Source organism: Periplaneta americana, chromosome 4 (genome assembly GCF_040183065.1).
Source record: "Periplaneta americana isolate PAMFEO1 chromosome 4, P.americana_PAMFEO1_priV1, whole genome shotgun sequence".
Taxonomy (NCBI): domain Eukaryota; kingdom Metazoa; phylum Arthropoda; class Insecta; order Blattodea; family Blattidae; genus Periplaneta; species Periplaneta americana.
The window spans coordinates 137,408,874-137,430,397 of NC_091120.1; positions in this window are offsets into that span (position 1 = coordinate 137,408,874).

The window sequence follows — 21,524 nt, forward strand, 5'->3', positions numbered from 1 at the left end:
TGTTGCTTATTTATTTATATCACTACAGATGAGAGGTCGTATTAAAAGCGGTTACTGTATATCTGTGATTTCGGTATCAGATGGAATTAGGAAAGATTCACGTAAAGAGATTTTAACGTTAAACTTAACGAAACATTAAACATAATTTTAATTTAATAAAAAAATTATTATTTGTGAACAAATAGGGATGATTAATTCTGAGAGTATGAAAACATAAATGCAGTAGTTAATTTAATTAAGACCTGGTTTAATTCTGAAATAGTTAAACGTGGTATTAAATTCCAAATGAATCCTTTTCTCCAATGATATACAGAGTGATTAAGTGATTATGTTACAGACTTTTACGGGTGATAGAGGGGACATTATTAATAACTTTCATACAGGAATCTATGTCCGGAAACGTTCCTTTTGGTAGTTACAAGCCTAAATATTATATTAGTCAGTGTAACCAGCTAGAATCGAATTCAAGGCCATCCTTTTGAAGTTTGCTTGCAGACGATCTGTTTCTGCAAACGTTGGTGATTTCTCATAAACATGGGATAATCTAGTTGGCATAGTAAGTTACATTTTCACTCATTAAACCTTGCAACTTCCTGATATGCATTTCATTTATGGAAGAGTAAAAGGAAATGCAAGGAAAGTTGCAAGATTTAATGAGTTAAAATATATTTACGATGCCAACTAGATTATCCTATGTTTATGAGACATCACCAACATTTGCAGGAACAGGTCGTCTGCCACCAAACTTCAAAAGGATGGCCTTGATTTCGATTCTAGCTAGTTACACTGACTAACATATCGAGGCTTGTAACTAGCAAATGGAACGTTTCTGGACATAGGTTCCTATATAAAAGTTATTCATAATTGTCTCCTTTTCATTCCTAAAAGTTTTTAACACAGTCACTGAATCACTCTGTATTATAAATAATTATAATTTAAAACTACTCACTTGGCTCTGATTGAGATTCTGGCTAATATGGAGGCCTATATCTACTAATTAATTAATTAATTATCAGACAGTTAATCTCACTTAACGATATATGTTAGAGGAAAAACAATTGCTCGTACAAATCTGAAGTTTAACTAGTGTAATATGTAGCTAATCAGCGATGTATGCAATGAAGGGGGAAAGGAACTGGCCAACCTACCCCATTATCTCCTGTCCTAGTTGCCTCATAAGTGGTGTACTGTTGTGTCACTTGTAGGTTCAGACCTGTCTTCGGACATTTGACTAAACAACTACTCACTGGCGTCATAATGATGTGTGACTCGCTTCAACAATCAACTACATTGCTGTCTTATGGAATGAGGAAGCGATTATGAGTAGTTTACGAGAAGGCTTCGCCTTGTTAAATTTATACGCGTGGATTATGAAGACAGAAATGAAAAGAAATATCAAACATTTATTTCAAATGTCAGACATCCTTACGATACCAACCATGATAACATTAACAATCACGAACACTATAAATGTTTCACGCAATTTCATTAAAGGCTTCGATGAACCCCTCACATTCTTTTATAAGCTTCCACTGTGACGACAGATGACGGGGTCCACATTTCAATTCATTTAGAGTGTTGAATGTGCTCAGTACCACTGAATAAGACCAAATCGCATTTATATAGATAACACTATTATTTTCTGGTATGAATTAAAAATATTAACTCACTGAAGAATAGCTGTAAATGCTATTTATTTATTTAAATTTTCATGACAAGAATAGTGAGGCAATTGAAACAGAAGTCTCAGTGAAAATAACACTGGTCAATAAAATTAAACATATTTATTGTTAAAAGATAACGAATGGTTGATAATTAGGCCTATAGCATTTTTCGTGCTAATTTCAAATCCTTTTTCAAAATTTTTCTATCGCCCAAGATTTTTGAGTAATTATATGAAAAATAATTCAAACTTCTGTAGTCTTAATACCTTGTAACATTTCATGTAAATCATATTTACTTCTCTAAAATGTATGTGAAATGAATTTTAGGCTATACTTGACTTAAGAAACATCTCTTTTGAGTATCCAGCAATAGTCTGTCAGAATATTTGAACTCCATTTTTCCTGGTAGCACCTTTTCTTTTCAGAAAAAATCTGAAGAAAACGCTCTCCACGTTCGTTGCTCACTAACTGAAGATTTTGAGAAAAAAAAGATGATAATCCAAGAAGTTATTTAGAGAGACATTTTACACCCCATCACGTTATACTAGTTCTGAATCAGCTCTCTGACAAGTTCTCTGTAATCTTCTGATCTGTGGTTGCTAGAAAGTAACAGTCTGTTGAATGATCCTTAGGTTCCCGGCATATCATTGGAACTGGAAAAGTCATATGACGGGATCCTTTTAGCCAACCAGTTAATAGAATTACGTGGAGCACAACAGACTTCAGGGGCCCAGTTCCTGTCCTCATACATTTATCAATCAAAATAACACTCGTAAGCTCTTTTAACTATTATAGTAAAAATTCGCCTTGTGCTTTCAAAGTTAACTAACCACAAACATAACAAAAATTGTGTATGTGATTTATACAGTATTTCGAGGCATGTTTCACTTTATATGATACTTTTGCCACACTTAAAATTAGGACAAAGAAAACACAGGTTATGAAACTTGTTTGATGTAAGTTCCAACTCAACTGAGAATTAATACTAATTTTTACAGTCTAATGAGGAATAAAATTCGTTTTTATGAATTTCTTTCCATTAGAATGTTAAGGACTGTATACCTATAGCAATAAAAATAAACCAATTTTTCTTAAATTACAAAAAAAAAAAAAAAAAAAAAATGTTAGAAAAATTCTGACTTCATTTTTGGAATCATCAGATGAAATTACACAAGAAACAGCAGAAATTTTACATTTAACAAAATTACTGTTAACCGGTATTATTTAAGGAATGTACCCAAAATTCAGAATAAGAGGATACAATACAGAATGTTATGGTTCGTATACGTCGGTAGCTGAAATTCACGTAAAATGCAGCAAATCGAATTCTGAGGGTTTTAGCTTTCACACTGTCACCAGTCGTATTAGGAACATTTGACCATCCACTTCATTTGCTACTTTAAAATCCTTCATCAACCTTAGTTTGATTGATTTGATTTGGAGGGAGGTTTCGTCCCATATCGATCGACGACGAAAATCTCTCTGGGCCGTAATCGGTAATTTAGATCAGAAAGATATTGGACCTTCTCATATGGTGTAGCCATTTTTCATTCAATAAATCGTGCAACACATATAAAAGAAAGCGTTCAGAGTACTAGAACACTTGCAAAATCCACAACGCTTCGTCTTGCATGATCGCAACATAAAGACATTCAAAAATGGTATCAGAAATTTGTGTATATCCAACATTTTGTGTGAATTAGTGGGCAAAATTATTCGTAAATACTGTACTGTAGAGTCCTAACACTTCATCTGTACGTCGCGAAATCGTTATTGTGCAAGAGAGAAGTACGAAGATTCTGAGCATGCGCAGAACAGCACTCCTGTCACTACCGCATTTCCAGAAACACCAGTTATTAAAAAAAACTTAATTTTATATATTTAAGTATCAGATATAGACCAAAATAAAATAAGAATAAAGAAGAAGCTCTAAGAATAATTTATAAGCCACTTTTCTCTTAAAAATAGCTCAAAACTCTTCCGAAACCAACGCTAAGCGATTGAACTGATATTTTTGTTAAGAGTTATAGTGAAATATCCCCTCGCTGCTCTGATGTCATCGAAGCGCGCATATGGCTTCAGAATTCTACCGTACTGTACATGGACAAAATGTATCCAATAGTTAATAGAACGTTTCGGCATCAGTAATGGTAATGCTGTGAACATACTTCCCTAAAGTTTCGAAATCGAAATTTTAAGCCTTACGATAGTTCCTGCTGATACTTATTATGAGAAACTAAAGAAGAAATAAAGATAAAAAAAAGGGGAGAAAGAATAATGGAAATGTAGGAAGAGTTTCCGCAGCCTCTTAAAGGTGTAATGAACAAGAGGTTCCTGTGCGGTTTCAAGTTGAGCGCTACCGACCTGTAGCCCGCTCGCTCCACTTGACGAGTAGATAGCAATACGTGTGTGTCTCATCGAACATGCTGCATCTTCCCGTGGTGGCCAAACCGTTACTCATAAGACACAAATGGCTCCTCCACACTTTCCCCACAGCATTTGTGTTTGAACTCCTACGTGCTTATTTTACAACACTTTCAACTACACAGGCTATTCGGTCAGCTGATAGAATTATTGTAAATTGACCAAAATTGAGGTAATGTTCTGTACTCTTTTTTGTAGAGATATTTATCTTCCTTTTGCTCATATTTATATTTCTATTTCCTTTCTAACTCAAGACTCTTTATTATTTTATTTCCTTTTCTTTTATTGCTTTCTTTTTTATCTTGTTTAGTCAACTGTCCGAAGACAGGTCTGAACCTCACAAGTAATGCCAACATGACTTTACTATTTTTGTCATTGTTTCATTGTGTGTTTCACTTCTAGTAGTGTGACAGAGAAAGCCTTATAGCCTTAACTCTACAAAAATAGATAAATAAATAAATAAATAAAGATAGATAGATAGATAGATAGATAGATAGATAGATAGATAGATAGATAGATAGATAGATAGACAGACAGACAGACAGACAGACAGACAGACAGACAGACAGACAGACAGACAGACAGACAGACAGACAGACAGACAGACAGACAGACAGACAGACAGACAGACAGACAGACAGACAGACAGACAGATAGATAGATAGATAGATAGATAGATAGATAGATAGATAGATAGATAGATAGATAGACAGACAGACAGATAGATAGAGAAACAGATAGATAGATAGATAAATAAATAAATAAGTAAATGAAGAAATAAATAAATAAGTAAATGAAGAAATAAATAAATGAAAAAATAAATGAAGAAATAAATAAGTGAATAAATAAGTAAATAAATAAATAAGTAAATAAATAAATAGGTAAGTAAATAAGTAAATGAATAAATAAATAATAATTAAGTAGCCGCATATTATTCATTAAAAAAAACATGATATTATTTATGAGAGATAATGGGGTAGAGGGGCTAGTTCCTTTCCTCCTTTCCTTTTTTTCTTATTATTGTATTATTATATTGCATTCTTTCATCATATGTTTTTAGTGTGCTGTATCTTGTTTGTTCCATTGTATTGTTATTTCATTGTACTCAGCTACTATAATCGAAACCGAGAAAGGTGGCTCATGAATTTCGCATGAGACTCGCATTCAGGAGGTCCGCAGTTCAAATCCTCGGCCCGACCAACCTGACTGTGGTTTTTCCGTGGTTTTCCAGTTACTTAGGCAAATGTCGAGTTGGAATTTTATTGCCACGGTCATCTTCATCATCTCATTCCATAGGCATATCCGGCTCATGACGCATGTCTTCGTCCGCTTGCAGGAGGGGCGTCTTCTCCGAAGCCGTCTCTGGGTTCCAAGCCTTTCGTAATATTTCTGCCAGGATTTATTTCTTAAGAGCAATTCCGAGGGCACTTCGGCACTTTATAAGAACTGTCGGAATGGATCCTGTGATGCTTGATCACCTTGGTGGTATGAACTTAAGGTGGGGGTGTAGGGAGCATGTTGGGTGAGAGGGTGAGGGAGTCTCATGCGGCCGGTGGGCTGGTATAACTCATTCTCATTCATCCCATAATTCGGTGTGCACAATAGGCCACTGTCGAGCCGACGTGCTTAAGGGTCGTCCCTAGCCACTCAATACTACCGCTGCTGCTACTAAACTTTTTTTTTCTTTTATTGGGTTATTTTACGACGCTGTATCAACATCTAGGTTATTTAGCGTCTGAATGATATGAAGGTGATAATGCCGGTGAAATGAGTCAGGGGTCCAGCACCGAAAGTTACCCAGCATTTGCTCATATTGGGTTGAGGGAAAACCCCGGAAAAAACCTCAACCAGGTAACTTGCCCCGACCGCGATTCGAACCCGGGCCACCTGGTTTCGCAGCCAGACGCGCTGACCGTTACTCCACAGGTGTGGACAAGCTACTGCTACTAATCAGAGTCTATATCTGCTGTAGCATATTTAAAATAAATAAACAAATAAGTAAATACAGTAAGTAAATAAATAAATGAAGTATAAATGAATGAATAAATGACTATAGATATATACAAACAAGTAAGTAAGTAAACAATAAATTAAAAAGAAGTAAATAAATAAGCAAACAAATAAGTACTCAAATAAATAAACAAATACGTAAATAAATCAATAAATAAGTAATTAAGTTAGTAAGTAATACATAAATAAATAAATATTTAAAAGAAGAAAATATGGTGCCGTTTTGTCCAACTTCTCATTTAAACTAGAAGGTTTATTTGCAGATAGTAGGATGATATTACGATATACAGGACTATAGTACAATGAGAAAGTTACTGGTAAAAATGGTGAGAATTGAAACCCGACTGCAAAGCATGGGATAATAACAAAGAATAAAGTTTAAGTAACGAGAAAACCTTTACACAGTTTAGAATTGTATATCATGGATTTTTTAATTTTTACTTTAATATAATAAGAAAAATAAAAATGAAATCTTTCATTATCTTCCAAGCTGCAGCATTATATTTTATATTCGATAATCACTTCAGTCCAAATAGACTTTTGTGTATATCCGTGATGGAATGAGTTGCATGCCAACTGTGCTGCCGGCTACACATTCTCCTTCAGTCATCAAATCCCTCTGTCATACCTTTTGTTCTACTCTGCCTGCATCATAGGCTTACAAGCAAACATTCTGATGGGGGGGGGGCAGATAAAAAAGTGAAATTTTTTTCTTTCACCATGTTAATAATGTGGAAAGAAGTGCTTATACAAATTTTGACCACTCGACCGCAATTATGATGATCGTAAAAAAAATAAGTTCGCCAGGGGCCGTTAACAGAAAGAAAATACAATTTAATTGGAAAAAATTACTAGAAGGAACAGACACAGCAATTGTTGAGCTATTTTTCAACATATTCCCCACCGGAATTGAGACATTTGTCATATCATGAGATCGACAGAGAGGTGCAGACGGCTGTCAAACGCTGATTCCGATCTCAGGCGACAGAATTCTACAACACAAGGATACAAAAATTGGTCTCATGGTGTGACAAATGTCTCAATTCCAGTGGAGGATATGTTGACAAATAGCGCAACAATTGCTGTATCTGTTTCAATCTGTCTTTCTATGCAGTTGTATTTTTTTTCTGTAAACTACCCCAGGGAAAATCACTTTCTGGACGGCCTCGTAATTGCGGTTGAGTGGCCAAAATTTGTATAAGAACTTGTTTTGATATTATTAACATAGTGCAAGAAAAAAACTTAACTTTTTTATCTGCCCCCATCAGAAAGTTTGCTTTTAGATTATGTCTGAATCCACATTTTCCCGTCAGGAAGGGAGGTGAGACTCCAGTGCTTCTCCTACAGATATGGGTCGCCTAGAATCCACCATTATTGTCATATCATATACTAATATCTGGACAAATCGCTAGGAACACCCGCTATGGTCCGATTCAGCGTCAATCTAACAGAGGACATTTCCTGTTTTTCGAGAAGGAAATGATAATGAGAGGGGAACTGGGGAGAGTATTAGTGGGATGACTAGTGTAAAATGGAAGTATTCCGAGAAAAACCCTGACAATCTTGGCTTTGTCAGTCACAAATTTAACCTCGCCATCGCTGAGATTTGAACTGGGTCAGCGGTCGAAATATGTCAGCGCTCTGCCGACTGAACTATTAAGGAAGGGTGAGTTCAGAAAATAGGAAGAAAGGGAGAGCGGAAGAAACATGCAAACAAGTTTGAAAAGAGGAAAGAGAGAAAAAGAAGAAAAGATAAAAGAAAACGGACAGACAAGCAAGCAAAGAAGAGAAAGAAATAAGGTTAGTTAAAGGAGAAAAAATAAATAAAATAGAATATTATCTTAATAAGAAGTAACAGGGAATTCGAGGTATTCTTGCAATTGCGTTTGTGTTCTCGCTTGTGTTATTGTGATATTTAGATTTTTAACGAATTGGTTCATATCTATAAGGAATATGGATATGATTGAGAGTGAAATATATTTAATGCAATATATGTACCGTACTAACTTATTAATGATAATTTTCCTTAATTTCTTAATTTAATATATACAGTATCATATATACCTGTACAACTATTTACAATGGAATTACTGTTTCATCTGAATTAGCTTATTGAAAGCCAGTTTGTCTATTAGAAGAGAAATATAATTCACGCAAGAAATTAAGTCCATCCCTCTAGCAAACAGAGTGACTAGATTTTCAGACTCCAAAATTACGACGCATTCCTAAAAATTGTTCAGTAAAATGCGTCATTGGGTTTTTGCTATTCACCTTAAGGGGTTAGGTACAGCTTAAAGCAGTAAAATGTTGGAAATATTCATTACTATATCTTGTACAATAATGAAAATCGGTATGTTAAAAACACTATCCTTCTACTATAAGTAACAAATATTTTTACGATCTAAAAAAAAAAAAAAATATTTTCATTTTTTTTTTTTTTTTTTTTTTTTTTTTTCTTCAAAATTCAGTTCACTTTGCAGTGATGAAGCGTTTCACACATTTGATAGATTGTCTGATAAAAAATAAATTCGTTTAAAAATGGTCAAATATCAGTATTTCCTTCTAACACAAATATATATATATAAAGGAATGTAGTTGAAAGAGCATGATATTGTAAATATGAGTTTCAGCAATAAAATAAAAGGAAGAGGACATGAAAAAGTTAACAAATTTATGAGTTATGACGGAAACGCTTCATCACTGAACAGTGAACTGCCACCAATTTCAATTTTGAAAGAAAAAAATACAAGTTTTTTCTAATCGTAAAAAAATATATATATTTTTTTTTCATATAGCAGAAGGATAGTATTTTGAATATTTCCGAAACTTTACTACTGTAAGCTGTACTTAACCTCTTAAATATCATATATCTTAACTTCATACCAAAACAATTACCAGTTTTAATACAACACAAATTTTCAATTATCTAGACTAATAGGTATCGAACATAACTGTAACAAAGGATATACCGGTAATGTGTCAATAATAAAAATTATAATTTATGAATAAATTTTATTATGAGAAGATGTAAATTGTTATTATGTATTTATTACTTATGATAACTATTAACTCTTTCCTAACACAACTTAGAAAATTACACATATATGATGTAGCTGCTGCAGCATGATTATTCTTTAGCAATTACTGAGCAACTACAATATTTCTGACCTGAATGTACTGTTTTCAACAACTGCCGCTGTCCAAGAAGGAAGTCATAGACTTAAACACAGATATTTATTCAGATTACACTTTATGTTTCAAAGTTCCTGACTTCAATCTAGACTTTTCATCTGTCCACATATTATTCACTTCTATGGAATATTTTCTGTTGTTTTCCTATGCACTTATTTTCTCTGAGAGAATAGAAGTCGTACAATTTTCCCTTCAGATTTTATTTCGCAAGACTATAGCACTATAAACTTAAAAAGCAGAATATTTTATAGAATTTTCAAGTTTTTAGGCAGGCCGCAGGATAAGGGGCCAGAAAAAGAGTACCCTGGGAAAAGCAGGCTATTTGGTCATCCTAAGTATCAATGCAAGAGTCTGATAAGTTGCTCAGCAAGTGACATCAGAATATTATGAAGTACTAACTTATTGCCGCTGCTGAACATGTAACGTCAGATGTTGAACAATTCGTAGCCTAATATTTTATTCATTTGACACTCCAGCATAAACGTTTCACGCAGATCCGTTGCTAACCAAGTGACGTAACGTATTATTCATTTGACAATCGAGCATAAACGTTTCACGCAGATCCGCTGTTAACCAAGTGACGTAACTTATTATTCATTTGACAATCGAGTATAAACGTTTCACGCAGATCCGTTGCTAAGTGACGTAACTTATTATTCATTTGACAATCGAGCATAAACGTTTTACGCAGATCCGCTGTTAACCAAGTGACGTAACTTATTATTCATCTGACAATCGAGCATAAACGTTTCACGCAGATCCGCTGTTAACCAAGTGACGTAACTTATTATTCATTTGACAATAGAGCATAAACGTTTCACGCAGATCCGTTGCTAAGTGACGTAACTTATTATTCATTTGACAATCGAGCATAAACGTTTCACGCAGATCCGTTGCTAACCAAGTGACGTAACGTATTATTCATTTGACAATCGAGCATAAACGTTTCACGCAGATCCGCTGCTAATCAAGTAAAGCACCTTATTATTCATTTGACATTGACACCATAGCATAAACGTTTCACGCAGATTCATTGCTAACCAAGTGACGTAACGTATTATTCATTTGACAATCGAGCATAAACGTTTCACGCAGATCCGCTGCTAATCAAGTAAAGCACCTTATTATTCATTTGACATTGACACCATAGCATAAACGTTTCACGCAGATTCGTTGCTAACCAAGTGACGTAACGTATTATTCATTTGACAATCGAGCATAAACGTTTCACGCAGATCCGCTGCTAATCAAGTAAAGCACCTTATTATTCATTTGACATTGACACCATAGCATAAACGTTTCACGCAGATTCGTTGCTAACCAAGTGACGTAACGTATTATTCATTTGACAATCGAGCATAAACGTTTCACGCAGATCCGCTGCTAATCAAGTAAAGCACCTTATTATTCATTTGACATTGACACCATAGCATAAACGTTTCACGCAGATTCGTTGCTAACCAAGTGACGTAACGTATTATTCATTTAACAACTGAGCATAAACGTTTCACGCAGATTCGTTGCTAACCAAGTGACGTAACGTATTATTCATTTAACAACTGAGCATAAACGTTTTATGCAGATTCGTTGCTAACCAAGTGACGTAACTTATTATTCATTTGACACCAGAACATAAACGTTTCACGCAGATCCGTTGCTAAGTGACGTAACTTATTATTCATTTGACCCTCGAGTATAAACGTTTCAAGCAGATTCGTTGCTAACCAAGTGACGTAACGTATTATTTATTTGACACTTGAGCATAAACATTTCACCCTAAAAATACATGTGACTTTCAAAGGAAAGTTTAGTCAACTGTTTGAAGATAGATCTGAAGCTCAAAAGTAACACCAACAAGGCACAACTTATGAGACAAATAGGCCAGGAGATAATGGAGTAGGGTGGCCAGTTCCTTTCCCCCTCCATTGCATACATCGCTGACTAGTAACATATTTCACTAATCAGACTTCAGATGTATATTATATACAATTGTTCCTCTTCTGATACATATCGTCAAGTGAGATGTAGGTCTACTGCCTGGTAATTAATAGATGTAAGCCTACAGTCTTAGAAAAACATTTGTCGCACAGATACTTTATAAGTCACAGAAAGGCGGCAGTGCACATGATCAGAGGATGACCGATCTGGTTCACAAGAGAACTAGTCTAGGTAATAAAATCAGTTTTGTTTCGTTGTATGTCTGATCATGCGCACTGCCTCCTTTCTGGTACTTATAAGGTATCTGTGTAACTAAACTTTTTTCTAAGACTATACATATCAGCCAGGACCTCTATCAGAGGCAAATCAAAGGAGAGAAAAGAATTAAATTATATCTTTTTAAATATACAGATCTGGATGGGCAGAATAAAATAGGCACTAAATTTTAAATGGAATGATTCACATCCATTTGCGGCTCTCATAGTACTTCTTGAAAATTCAGCTGAAATGTAGGAGGAAATGATACATTATTATTATTATTATTATTATTATTATTATTATTATTATTATCATCATCATCATCATCATCATCATCATCATCACCATCTAACTGCTGTACCTTGCGATCTGGTTCATTTCATTATTTAGTTAGGTACTACGCAAATTTTTACTAGATAATTAGGTATAGTTTTTGCGATCTACGCCCGAGCTCGTGAATTACTAAGGGAATATGAATAACTATGACGAACAGAAGCCGAATATAATATCACATGCTACAAATAGACTGTTTACATGAAGGATAACGATATTGATTCCGTCGCAGATAGCGCTTGTTGACGCCGAAAACTGACACATTATTTAACACAGTTGATGTATTTAAGAAGTCTCCACGTAAATATTTGGAAGGCCGACGACTTCATTAGTAGAAATACATTTTCTAATAGTGAGAAACATTGGACCAATTTCCTGTCACTGGGAAACCGGACACTATCAATAATTGTATTAGAATGCAACAGTGAGGAATTTGCGTAGTACCTAACTAAATCATAAAATAAACCAGATCGCAAGGTACAGCAGTTAGATGATGATGATGATGATGATGATGATGATGATGATAATGATAATAATAATAATAATAATAATAATAATAATAATAATAATAATAATACATCATTTCCTCCTACATTTCGGGCTGAATTTTCAAGAAGTACAGTGAGGGCCGAAAATGGATGTGAATCATTCCATTTAAAATTTAGTGCCTATTTTATTCCGCCCACCCAGATATGTAGGCCTACATTTAAAAGACATTCATGTTGTCTAATATCAATATTTCAGTCTAACAAAAAATGTACAGTATTTCAAGTACTAGGTTATATTTCATTATTAATTACTGTATTGGACCTATGTTAATCTGATGCAACATTTTGCGCCACATGGCAAACTAACTCCAATGGATACCTTTTCTAATCTTTATTTTCTTTTAAAATATTCTACACGTAAGCTTGTCCAATTATAGTCTATTCCAGTGGTAAACGAACTTGTGTTCATCTTCATTACTAATTATTTGACTTGTCGCTTTTAGAAGTAAAAACTTCAGCACTTTCAACCCGAACGCACATCTCGTAGCTCTGCTATTTTTGGTCACGATAAATCCACTCGTATTCGTTGGTCCGAATCAAATTTCAAACTATGTAATAATTCAGTTAATAATAAGACGACATGTAATAATTCAGTTAATAATAAGACGACAAGGGAAAATGATGTGCTTGTATGAAAAAAAATATATATAGCGTTATCGTCTTATTGGGAAATATGGGTGTATGCTTTAATTACTACAGTAAAAATGTCCGAAAATAAGAAGTCTTGGATTTAAATCCCTATCACAGAATTATTTAAATTCCGACATAAAAAGTTAAAATGTCACTGGCAGCAGAGTTCATAGAGTATGCAGACAGACAACACAATAGACTAAAAATGAATCGCCAACACAACATAAAATGAGCAGAAATTCACGTATTCTTGTTAAAAATTAAATAGTCAGAGTTGCATAAATTCGTAAAATGTCCACCAAACTGCGTCAAAATTATCCAAGTTAAAATACTGTTATTAACTTCTATAATTTTGAAAATTGTTTTTATTGAGATATGTGGTTGTTTCACCTTGAATCAAACATTTAAACAAGACTTTATTCATGTTTCTACTACTAATAGTTTGAAAAATAAGCATTTTTTTATTTCTCCTGAAAATTTTCTTTTATGTGACAATTTCCGTTTTCAGTAGTTTCTCCTCAGATATTCAATAATTGAGGACGTCACCCGAATAAGGGCGTATACAGCAAAATGCAGTTCTGATACAAACTAATTTATATGTTTGTAAGTTTTCAGGTTCATCATAGTTGTCTCTAAAAAGTTTTTCATTACTTTTAAATAGTTTCGAGGATATTTAAAACAAAATTATTGAAACATAACAGCAAATAGTATATTCTCCTATTAGTAAATAAATATAATATGGAACTCTGTATACGCCCTTTTTCCGGCGACAATATGTTTTAGTACTGTTTTTAATTATTCTGATGTTCTAGGTATCTAACTTTGCATGAAAATTAAGTATGTATGAGAACATCTCGTACTTTATTAATAATTTTGTCGTAAAAAGTAAAATAAAATAAATTCAACAAAATAAATTATACATTTACTATAACATATTAAATAAAAATATTGAATAAATACACAAGTACGCCTACAAAATAACATTAGGCCTACATTTTCAGTTTATGGTTTTCTTCTTCTTATATGTCTTTTTCTTCTTTGTCCATCATCTATTGTTGCTAGAGTCATCTTCACCATTGTGTGATGATGTCCCGGCTTTATTCAGAATTGAGTTCAGTCAAATTTGGACATCTTCATTAAAAACTGTAACAATTCTCTTAAGTTCTTTGCCTTGGAGGATTCGAAAGGCACTGGATTCATTTGTGTTGGACTCAAAAGTTTCAGCTGCGACACTTCCATTGCCGTCTTCCAAATGTTGAAGGGAACAAATGATGCCGAGTGTGAGGTTCAAGCTAAAAATACCCCTGATGTACTGTATTGAGGTTGTTTATACATTTGTATCATGTTTGCATAAGGCGATTTAAGTGTGTACCCCTTTTATCATTCAGGATGTCACTGGAACCAGTTTATTCTGAATTGTTGTTAATCTTTGCTCTGAAATTTACAATAGACTCAATAGAAAGTTTCGACACATTACTTTTTTTATCCCCATTATAGAAAACACTATTTTTCCACAAATTATCCCTATTCTTGAATGATTGATGTTTCTTAGTTTTTAGATTCACTCTTTCAAGACAAGAAGTAATAAAATGATATTCGTCTAGTTCCGAACCCATGTCCCAAAAGCACTTGAAACTAGAGAGTTGATCGTCCTTTGAAATTTCATGTGTACACATTTTCATACATCATCTTCTTACAGGTGTAAATGACTTCTTTTTCCATTTCCTGGCCTGTACAAGTTGTGTATGATTTGCCACTGTTTTTATTTATTTTCCTTTCTTCGGTTTTCCAGTTAGTTTTGTTCACAAGCTTCTTTTTTCTCACATTTTCGGTCATGATTCACTGCTGCAACTGACAACCTAAAGTAGACCTAAATATTGAATATCAGCCTACTATAGTACTATGTGACTGCCGCTGTAGTGGGCGCGTTCACTTGTTCAACGTAAAAACGTAACATTGTGTTTTGTGTTACGCATTAAAGCTAGACTTGCGAAAATTTACTACAGTGTACTATACGCATTCAACTATCTAATTCCTTGATCGTCGGAAAACGGGCGTATAAGGGTATACGCCGTTATTCGGGTGACGTCCTCAATTGTGATCGGACTCTAGCAAGCAGAAAAAAATAATGAACTCGTCTACACTTAACTATCTAAACATGCATACATGCATGCATGCATACATTCATACATGCATACATACATACATACATACATACATACATACATACATACATACATACATACATACATAGTTCAGTGGTTAAGCGCTTGCCTGCCGGTCTGAAGTTGAACTCGAGCGCGGGTTGGCTCCCCGCTTGGGCTCATTACCTGGTCGTGCTTTTTCCTAGGTTTTCCCCAACCGTAAGGTGAATATCATGTAATCTATGGCGAATCCTCGGCCTCATGTCCCCAAATACCATCTCGTTATCACCAATCTCATCGACGCTAAAAAATTTAGTAGTTGATACAACGTCGTTAAATAACCAAATAAAACATACATACATATATACAGAGACATCATTTTATTTTTACTTCAATTTTTATTGTACCTGCGTTTCTAAATGTACTTGACTCCCACCCCTTTCACTAATGTCCTTGCTAATGTCAGTCAAACAAACGTACGGCCGCTGTTGCTAGCAGTGAAATAAACAGTACAGAGTACAGTGTGTTTCAGAAATATGTTGCATTTTCTATAGAAGAAAAAGCTTATATTATTGAAGTTTATTTTCACACAGGTATGGTGTGTAGCATAACTGAATTTATCTGTGTGGACTGAGCACAAGTGAAGATTAGAGTTACCGAAAGTACGGTACGCTATAATATGGTACGGTACTTAGCAGCATTATTTAAACAAGAGTTTTGTTTTACTGTTTGTAGGTATGAAGGGTGATGATGGAAACTGGAATTACAATATAACCTAATGTGAACAACAGTTTTTCTTTTTTTTTTTTTTTTTCACAATTTCCTGATTATATCTTTACGGAATATCTTCGTAGAAATGTCATTAATCTGGTAGATAAATTTAGAACAACAGAGTGTACAGAAAGGAAGAAAAGTGTAAGATGGCCAACAAAGGTGACAGAAGATGCTGTAGAAGATGCTAGAGAAAGGATGGAGCGAGGTCCTAATACGTCGGTCAAGAAGTTAGCTGTAGAAATTGGGGTTTCTTACGGAAGTGCTCACAAAATTCTCAGGAATAAATTAGGTTAGTAATATTCTGAATAAAGTAGACATTACATAATGTATATAACCGCCCGAAGACTTGAGTTTGTGAAAAAAAATTGTTACTATTCTACTGTTTTTTTTTTTATAAAATACTATAAAGTAATGACCAAACTGAAAATCGTAATACTATATTTCCATGTAACATAAATGGATAAACTACTTTTCTCTCCTCCTATAGGTAGTACAATAATTTGTTAACATATTGCACTAGCAACTCCAAACTCCTGTAATGGAAGGGGGGTAACAGTGTTTCCGAGTATAGGCAGGTTAATGTTAAAAATGTTAGTAAAAATAAAGTGATGTCCCTGTACATACATACATACATACATACATACATACATACATACATACATGCATACATACGTACATACATACATACATAAATACACACATACGTACATACACAAATACATACATACTCTTCAACACATCTATTTTCACATGAAACATAAGTGGCATTCAGTGTGATATTATGCATAAGATAGTAGGCCTAGTCCGTAGTGCGACAGGTCATGGAGGGCCAAGGCCGACTAGTCGATAGCTCGCCTCAAATCTACATGCTTCTGCAGAGGTGAACGATCATCCAACCAGAATGAGGTAACGTGTAATCAGCACGATGATCCCACCGGACGTTATTGCTATCAAATGTTGCTCCCCAAATGCAGTACGTTGCTACGGAGTTTTTCTTGGGAATAAATACGACAAGCACGTAGGTGTAGCATTCCTACTGCTACCAATGCCGATTTTCTGCAAAGGTCGGAGCATTGTCCTTTGTATATACTGTGGCTCTCTCTGGCCTGTTATAGGAATAACTTTATTTTAAAAAGAATGCGTCCTTTCAATGCTCTTCTTGATCGGACTTTTTCTGTGCGAATGTAAGGACCTTAACTTTGCCAGCGAAAATAAAACATTATTATTATTATTATTATTATTATTATTATTATTATGATTAAAGCATATTAGCGATACTTACATAATAAAATTGTGATGTGGATGTGGCAGTTTCTAATGTTCTAATAAAGGTTAAGAGTACTTAAAAATTACTAATGGAAAGTTTGTTTTCAAGTCTTGTTTGTTTTCTTTAATTAGTAATAATAATAATAATAATAATAATAATAATAATAATAATAATCATTGCAAAAAAACATGTATTTTTTAAATGTCATGGAACATAGTTAATCTCATTCATCCAGGGGGAAACTGCTAATCAGAAGTGCAAGGATTAATTTCTCTTTCTTCCGCAATATCTTTATAAAGATCTTAGTAGTATCTGTTGCATAAAATGAATTTTGGAGAAAGGATTATATTATTACGACCCCATTATTTTCGATTTCGTGAAACAATTTATTCTGAGCAAACAAAGACATTGCTAGCCATGAAACAAAGTTACGCCGTTTCATTATTTAATCATCTTTATACATTACATTAACAATTTTGTATATCACACATGTATGTATTTAAATGAAAATTAGAAAAATATTTGGATAAATAAATGAAAGAGTAAATAAATAAATAAATAAATAAATAAATAAATAAATAAATAAATAAATAAATAAATAAAGTAAATAAAATAATTTCCACTAAGTAAATGATTAAGAATTTAGTTTTGCGTAATTAAAATATTGGCCTATATGTTCCCAAAAAGTAACGAAAAACAAGCAAACACCTGTAGAAATGACAAAGAGGTAAACAAATAATGAAACGTACATTTAAACAAGCTAATAAATACATAAATCATTATATATCTCAAGCAGGAGTCTTTACAAAGGTCTTTCTTTTGGTTTGTAATCTATTATTGTTCTAGCCAATGTAATACAATCTTTTTTTATTTTGTATTTTTCATTTATATCTATATATGTGTCTTTTATTTACGTAGTATATATTTCTCTGTCTTTTTCTCATTTTTCATTTGTATTTACACTTGTTTCTTGCATTTGTATCTGTTTTCATCTCTTTTTTCATGTTATCTCCAATTTTATGTTCTAAGTAAATATTTGTACTGTCTATTGTCGTTGGGGCTTTGCCCTGTTATAGAAAGAAAGAAAGAAAGAAAGAAAGAAAGAAAGAAAGAAGGAAGGAAGGAAAGAAAGAAAGAAAGAAAGAAAATAAAGACAAAATGAACATGTTTGGTAAGCCCACTTACTGGTTGGTTAAAATCTTAAAGATCACAAAAGGAATTTACATGATCAGGAACTACCAATGTTCGTTTCAAAAGGTTTGTTAGATTCGTACAGAAACCAATGGCATTAACTTCAGTTCCGAATGGATCCAAATCACATTTCTTCACGCTTACTCTGCAAGAAGATATGCTAATTCTCATTTAAGAGAATAGTACCGAACCTGGTATGAAGCACAGCTCTAATATAGGCTCAAGACTATATAATTATTTTTTATTATTAATAAAATTGTCCTCATCTAGCATTAATGAATAATTTTTTTTAAAGAAAAAGAACACATTATTTTGCGAACTTTTCTCTAACAAAAAAATTGATATCTTAAGAACATTGCTTACATCTTTATATTAAAAGTAATAGTATTTAAATTTGTTATTTACCTTGTTTATATTTTTATATCATATTAACGTGCTTAATGTGTAAGTTATATTTTTACTTTAAACTCTGCAGGAACATTCACGAGCTCAAGCTTTCGGAAATGAGAAAATTATAAATTAAAAAATGTATTTTAAATTTTTGTAAAAGAGCTCAATAAAAATTTATATTATTATTATTATTATTATTATTATTATTATTATTATTTATTATTATTATTATTATTATTATAAACCTGCAGGTAAATAAAATTATAGGTCGGCTCAGAAAGCATGAATGTACCAGATATAACATTCCTGTAACTGTATATTTTATGATGATGATGATGATGATGATGATGATGATGATCATAGACATCAATAAACGAATGTCGAAAACAATAATTAGGATAATCGAAAACAAAATTCAAATAATTGAAAAGTCCACTCTGAGAAGTTTTGCCTTCATGATCTCATGTTTCATTTCTGAATGTAGCCTATTTCAAGACGCTGAGATTGAAGACCAGTTTTGTCCACCCCTGAGGCACGCTTACTTCCTTCCTGCTCCACACGAGTGGCCTGCGAGGGTTACTTTCCCACGCTGTACCCTTAGCATGTGGCGTATTGGTGCAATAAAACTGGAAGCCTCCTCCTTCTCCTCTGCTCTCTCGTCCCGTGACCCACAACTATATTTTCTGGCTGCTACATGTAGATGGAGTGTCGCTAAACGGGTCCCCTGCCAAGTGGACTGGATCGCTCCTCGGGTGATTACACGCTCTTAATATGCTGCGGTCTTCCTCGGGCAGTCAGTTTTCTATCTCATGTTCCATCCGTAAACCGGCAGTGATGTACTCATCAGCTGACTCACGTTTGATATACTGCTTAGAGGCCGCGTCGTATGTCGGAACAATGGACGATTGACTGTTGTTAATGTGAGACCTACATTGAACTCAGTGTTGTGATTCATATCACGGGACTTCAACGCGTGCATATTCAGTGCAAAGTTGAAAAAAATAACCCAAAATGGAACTAAATAACTCCCGAGATCTTGCATTTAATATGGATGAAAAAGAAGCTTTAGACAAATAAGCAGCAGACAGACAAATACGTAGATGGTAGATAGACACACAAATAAGATATATTGTAAATTAGATAGATAATGCTGTACGTTGGTAGATGAACAGACAGATGGAGGAAGGAAGAATAAAGTAGAAGAAAGAAAGACAGAAAGAGAGAAAGAAGAAAAAAAGAATGAAAGAATGAATGAATGAATGAAAGAAAACCAAAAAAAAAAAAAGAAGACACATAGGTAATTATAACTAGTAGGATAGGCAGATAGACAGACTGCATATACTTGGCAGGTGGGTGGGTACATAGACAGAGAGAGACAGGCGGGTAGGCGGGTGGATGAGTTGATCAATCAATAGATGGATGGATGGATTGGTTAGATTAGATAGAATATGATAGGATAGGATCGATGCCGGAGGGAAAAATACCTTTAGGGAGGCCGAGACGTAGATGGGGGATAATATTAAAATGGATTTGAGGGAGGTGGGATATGATGATAGAGACTGGATTAATCTTGCACAGGATAGGGACCAATGGCGGGCTTATGTGAGGGCGACAATGAACCTCCGGGTTCCTTAAAAGCTATTTGTAAGTAAGTACGGATAGGATCGATAGATGAGTGGATGGACAGATAGACAGACGGATGGGCGTACGGATAGATAGATAGATAGATAGATAGATAGATAGATAGATAGATAGATAGATAGATAGATAGATAGATAGATAGATATACAGGCAAGCAGACAGACAGACAGATAGATCCAAGAAAATTATGACAGCAATTAAAAAAATTAACAAGTAACGGACCTGTCGGAATGATAAGAATAAGATTCTGAACTCTATCAATTGTCAAAATTTTATGAACACGAAACGGACTTAAGAACTCTTAATCATTAAATACATTGATATACTTTAAATTACATAGGTTGGATAAAAAGTTATGGCAACACTGCTGTCACATGACGACGGTGCGTTCAAGAGCTGCCAGCTGTGTGGACATGAACAAGGACTGTTAGATGAGTTAGTGCAGCCAGCGGCGACAGTACTCTGTCAATCTACTGCAGTGTGTAGAACGTTGACTTTCATAGGGATAGTGCGAGCGCCCTAAGACTACGTTTACAAAACTAGAGCAACGTTCCTGGATCAAAATTGAAGTGACACGAGGTCGTAGTGCACAAGAATATTTTCAGGGACTGCGTGAAGCATGTGCCGATGCAGCGTTGCCATATCGACAGTGGCACGATGGGTTAAAGCGTTCCGGAAAGGCCTTGTTGGACCGGTACTGAAGGGAAGGTGACGACTTTCTTGGACGAATCGTCTATATGGACGAAACCTGGGCTCGCTCGTATGAACCAAACTTGAAACGCCAATCAAATGAAACGAAGCATCCCGGTTGTAAATGTTGTACCCCTGTGACTAAAGCCACGTCAGAAATATCGAACTGTTGCCATTACTTTTTATCCAACCTTAGTATTTGTAATCGCAGCAAAGAATATTGCAAAAATTGAATTCCAATAGAAAATTTCAGACCTGAAAATGTAAAATGCATTTCTCGATTCACTTCGCACAGATTAATACTGAGTGCCCACAGAAAACCTCCGTGATTGTAAACGGGCATATCATCTCTGTTACTAGTCATATGTAGGCTACATGGAAGTGATGAAACCACAAAGAGCAACTAAAAATGTTTGTAGTGCATACCCCA